This window comes from Nannospalax galili, unplaced genomic scaffold (genome assembly GCF_000622305.1).
Source record: "Nannospalax galili isolate Female #2095 unplaced genomic scaffold, S.galili_v1.0 scaffold489, whole genome shotgun sequence".
NCBI classification, from domain to species: domain Eukaryota; kingdom Metazoa; phylum Chordata; class Mammalia; order Rodentia; family Spalacidae; genus Nannospalax; species Nannospalax galili.
This window is the reverse complement of record NW_008360302.1, coordinates 1,602,343-1,608,119: the sequence shown is the minus strand read 5'-3', so window position 1 is coordinate 1,608,119 and position 5,777 is coordinate 1,602,343. Positions and strand designations below refer to the sequence as shown.

At 43.8% G+C, this 5,777-nt stretch overlaps 1 protein-coding gene across 1 annotated transcript in view; it reads right to left on the bottom strand.

The window, feature by feature from the left end:
* The window catches only part of Mex3c (mex-3 RNA binding family member C), a 90,603-nt gene that overhangs the window by 26,358 nt on the left and 58,468 nt on the right, over positions 1–5,777 (bottom strand). The gene's annotated exons all lie outside the window — the stretch shown is intronic.

Here is a 5,777-nt window from a genome sequence, read left to right as displayed (position 1 = left end):
GGCGGGCCCCATGGCGGACAGGGCCCGGACCCTGCTCAGCGCACAAACACCTTTCCTCCGAGGAGGCGGCGGGGGCCCGCGACCCGGGCTGAGGAGCGCCAGGGCCGCCCGGAGCGTGCAGAGGGCGGGGTGGAGGGGCTGGGGAAGGAGGCCGAGGTAGGTAACTAGGTGGGTGGGTGGGGACGGCGGCGGGGCGGGCTGCTGGAGGTGGCAGCGGCTCCCTTCTCAGGGTTTCTTTTGTTTCATGGCCTTAACCAGCCCCCGGCGCGCGCGGCGGCGGCGACGCCCCACGCTGCTTTCCGAATGAAGCCGGCGCGCACTGATTGGCTGCTTTTAATCTCTGGGAGCCCGCCCTCTCCTCCCGCAGCTTTCTCGCTCCTCTCCCTAGGCCCCGCCCCCTCCCTCTTCCAGGGCCCCGCCCCGCTGCTCCCCAGACGGCTTTGATTGGATGACGAGAACGAGCCAGTCCTGGAAGCACGCTCCTTCCGCTACCTCTTGTCCCGCCCTCCTCTTGGCGTGCCCTCTAGGGGAGCGGCTGTGATTGTTCGATTTACATGTCAGTCTTTGTGACGTACGCGGGTGGTCTGGGGAAAGAGTCTGGAGAAGACACGAGTAGGGAACGAAAGCGTGCTGGGCGGGCTTTACGCGCAAGCGCGTGTGGGTTAAGCACACACGTGGATCCTTTCCCCACTCCGCTTAGGTCTCTATAGCCCTCCCAGGCGGTGGTAGGAAAGGTACTGAGCAGCCTAGCGGCGGTGGGAGGACACGGTGCGGAAGCGATTGCCCCTAGCAGGCTGAGGGCCGCCGGAGAGTCATCGGAGGAGGGGCCAGTGAGTGCCGGCCTATCCTCTCGCGGGGGTGGTTTCCTGAGCCGCGTGGCTCTGGGGCCTTCCCAGCAACTACCTGGGAACGCTCCTCCCTCCGGGCTCGGCCCGCCCACGCCTAGCTGGCCGCGCTTCCCTTGAGGCGCTGGTTGGTTACATCCCCAGCCTAGGAGGGGTGGACTTCAGTTCTCTGGGGCTTTTTAAAGGAAATAATTAGGTGTTTTCTCCTCCTAGCTGCTCTTCCTGTAGCAGTACCCAGGCCCTACTCTTTCCTTTAGTATCAACTAATTCTCTCCAGGTTAGCCTTAACTTCTAGAGTGGTCCTAAGAGAGAGAATTCAAGCAACAGTTTAATCCTCAAGTTTCGAGTACCCCTATTAAAGTGGAAAGACATAGCTTTAATACACAGTTTATCCCAATATTGTCATTTCAACATGTAAGCAATATACACTATTTTATAGTCTTTGCGAGCATTGTACACATTTCACTACAGCATATACCAGTTCAATTTGCTTCACACCAGCCACCTTTCAGATGCCTTTAACTTCTAAAAAACTATACAACTCTTGATTTTTGAAGTGTAACTTGAGCCCCTTTCTGTATTGGATTCATTTGTTACATCTTGATGCTCAAACGATTTTTATGAGTCAACTTTAGCAGTCTTGAGTTGCTATAAGGACAATAGTACAAGAGAACGCTGAACCATATGCACAAACCCTCCGCGAACCCAGTCCCCTTCAGTCAAAGAGCTGGAGAGTCTTAGCGAATACTGAACCTTCCCTGTTACTCCAAGATTACAAACCCTAGCTCGTGGCTGTGCTTGTTTGTAGCTCTGGAGCATGGATTCTCAACCCTGGCTGTATAGAAAGGCATTAAACCATACAACAGGCTTATAAAATCCTAGCTTAGAGACTGCCTCACAATCCAGCCAATCTGGGCTATACCTGGAGATCACGTTTTAAAAAGCAAACAAAACAACAACAAAGAGCAACCACCAAGGCAACACAGAGAGAGATATAGTCTGAATATTTGGATCTAGTACACCTGTGCTTGGGGCCTAGCTATGTTTTTTGAAAGGTTCTCAATCTCCACTAGGGTTCTAGTGTTTGAGTTTACAGAATCTGACTTGCTAGTAATTTAATGAATGGTGATATTTTCCAATTAGGCATACTCTTTACTTGTTTACTACAACGGAGTTGCCTCACGATGTCTTAAAGGGACTGGGTCTTTTAAAATGTCCCAATGAATAGTTAGCGACTAGCTAGACATTCTCTTATCAAATATATTCTATGCTTATTGCCTGATACTTCAGTTTATTCAGGTAGGACTTTAACAACAGCAAATCCATCAAGGGAAACAGAAAAGTAAAACATACAGTGGCCACTCTCAGGTTATGTTGGTCATGGGAAGGAAATACACAGTAGAGCTAAGATGGAAGCTCTGAGGCCTCTCTTTTCATGAGTTGTCATTTAATGCTCAATCCTTAATCTTAAATTCTCTTTCCCAAGCCCCAAAGCAAAAGTTATAGGAGTGCTGATCCCCCCACTGAGAGAGGTGAAAACAGATTCTTACACATTAGATATACAAAGATAAAATTCCCTTAAAAATTTTAGAAGATGCTGTAGTTTATGTTAGGCATTCATAATATAAAAATTGCTTTCAGTTTCACTTTCACATAATAAATGAGATTTCATATGTCCCCATACACAAATATATATTCATGCATTAATTTATATGTGATCAATATTGTGATTTATGAACAAGGCAGGAGATATTGAAGCTTACCAACCTACCCATTTAGGTCTAAATTTATTGTACTAAATCTTGCTTATTAAGCAACTTTTAGACTTTCTTTTGCTATAAATATGACTGGGCTGTTTCATTTAAATCCATCAAACAAGCCAGTCCTCTCTATCCTTCCCCAGCCATATAACACATTAATTTTGTACCTGGGTAGGATTTCCCTGTTATTCCTACGCTGGTGATTATGATGCAGTTTAATATATCTAGATAGTTGTTTTAAGGACCTTAGAAATTATAGAATTGGCCTTTTGCCTGTTGATTGTTGACCCCAGCCTTTGAAATCTATCCAATTTTAATCTTAAGGTTGAATCATTGACAAGCCAAACAAAACTCAAGATGTTTGTCCTTCTAGGAAAACCAGTAACAGGAACAAGTTTGAAGGTGTGTCATGAGGACACTATAAGTGCATGGTGAAAGGTTCTTCTGAGACCCTCCTCACCTGGAATCCTAAACTAAACACACAATTTACTTTTCTTTTAGGGTAGAGATTAGTAGTATCCAGTTCCAAGAACTTGCAACTGGTATTTAAAGGGAGAGGGCACTCTTGCCAGCCTGAGTCCTAACATGGAAGTATCAGAATATAATTAAGTTGTGAGATACCCAGTTGGTGCCTAAAGACTTACATTTTCAAGGGCTGGCTTATCCTATGTTACCTCCCAAAGTCCATGTCTACATTAGGATCCACTTTTATTTATTTTCTAAGACAGGGTCTCACCATGTAGCCCTAGCTGGCCTGAAACTCACTGTGTAGACCAAGTTGACCTCGAGTTCACAGAGATCTATCTGCCTCTGCCTCCTAAGTGCTGCGATCAAAGGCATGTGGCATTATCCCAGCTTGAAAGGCAAATTTTAACTGATTTCAGTTTGATATGCTGAACTTAGATTGAAGTTGAACTTGAATTGCAAAGTGGATGTATTCATAAAATAACAGGATGCACAGATCTGGTACTCAATGGGGAGAACAGGAATGGGAATGTAGATCTGGGAGCGGAGAGTATCTTTTATGTGGAGAGTATGGAAAAGCAGAAAGCAAGCATGGGGGAGACACTGAATGGTTACCCAAATGTAAGTGATAAGAACACAAAGCCTGCAAAGTAGCTGGAGGCATGCTGTACCAACAGGAAGAAAACCAGAAGACTGTGGTCTCAGTGAAGGTGAGGAAGAATACTTTCAGGAATAGTTAATAGCTCATGAATGAGAAGGTCAAGCTCCATGAGGATAAAAAGTACACACTAGGGGTTGGGAATGTAGCTCAGTTGATAGGTGCTTACCAACATGCACAAGGCCCTAGGTTCGGTTCTGATCACCAGCTTCTTCATAGACTGGGTACGATGGCACACCAGTGTTCACAGGGTGGAGACAGGAGGATGAGGAGTTCAAAGTCATCCTTGGCTGCATAGTAAGTCTGAGGCCACCCGGGGCTTCATGAATTTAAGGATTTGGTGAGAAATAGTTTCAGAAGCCATGGCTAATCCTTACAATAAGGATTGCAACAGATGTACCACTGTGGTGTGGGATGTTAATAGTAGTGGAGAGTTATGCATATATGTGGAGAGTGATGTATATGCAGAGAGCGGTGTATATGTCTCAGTAATTAATAGAATTCTTATTAGACAAATGAATAACATTAACAAATGTTAACACTATCAACCAAAAAGATTTAATATTTACATACTGCTTCACTCAACAAGAGCAGACTATAACTCCAAGTGTCCATGTGACATTCTTATACATGAACCATATCTGAGTTGTAAAACAAAGCTCAACAAACAAAAATAATTGAAATTATATGGAGTCTAAGCCCTGCCCACAATAAAATTAGGCTAGAACTTAATAATGGAAAGAGATGAAGAAAATCTTTACTACATGGAAATTATGCCACACTTATAAGCAATCTGTGGGTCATTGAGATGTCTCATGGGAAACAAAAATGTTGATTTGTATAAAAATAAAAATAGAACTGTGATGGTTAGTTTAATTTTGAACTTGTGCTGAATAACTTTAGTGATCAACTTGATATACCTGGTTAGAGGGAACTTTAATTGAGGACTTTTCACCATTGGACTGGCCAGTGGCCATGTCTGTGGGGCCCAGCCCGGTCATGTTGGAGGGCCCAGCCCACTGTGGGTGGTGCCACCTCTGGGATGGTGCCCCTGTATTGTATAAGAAAGCAGCCAGGGGATCAAGCTAGTAAGCAGCACCCCTCCATGGCCTGTGCTCCAGGTTCCTGCCCTGAGCTCCTGCCTTGACTTCCCTTGATGATGGACTGTGCTTGTTAGCCAAATAAACCCTTACCCCCTTAAGCTAATCAAGACAGGAACTGTCTATATTAGATTGGGCTGTGGGCAAGTCTGTGAGGGATTGTCTTATGTTAATTAGTCTGAAAGACTAAGCCTAAAAATGGGTAGTGCCATTTGTCAGATTTGGGTCCTAGACTACAAAAAAGGAGAAAGTGAGCTGAGCACTGGCTAGCACATATTCTCTGCTCATGACTGGATGTGACAGTCTGCTTCAAGTTCCTCACTCCTCCACATCCCCATGATGGTGGACTGTCATTTGAAATTGTGAGCCCAATGAATCCTTTCTTCCTTATGTTGCTTATGTCAGGGCATTTTTATCACATCCATAGAAAATGAACTAAGAAAACTGCATATAGCTACAGCAGAGCTTAGATAGGTGTTTGTGGCACTAAATCCTATACTAGAAATAAAAGAGATTTCCCCCAAAACTAGAAAAAGACTATCAAAATAGACCCATATGAACAGATAGATGGGTGTAATAAAGTGTAGAAATAAATTCAAAACAGTAAAAACAGCAGAGAAAAAAATCGATGTATTTCTTAGAAAAAAATCAATAAAATTGACAAGTCTATCCAGACCAACAGCAGGAAGACATAAATTTTCAATATTAACAATGAAACAGGACAGTCAGTATAGATCCTACAGGCAGTATAAGGTTAAAAGGATAATACTACAGTTAACTTTGGTTCTTAAATTCCACAGTCTGGAAGGCATAGACCTTTTCCTTGAAAACCACAAACTCAAAATTCAAGCAAGATGAAATATATAATTTATATAGTCCTTTAATGATGAAATTGAACTCATAATTGAAAAGCTCCCACAAAAGAAACCTTTAAGTTTCACTGGAGAAT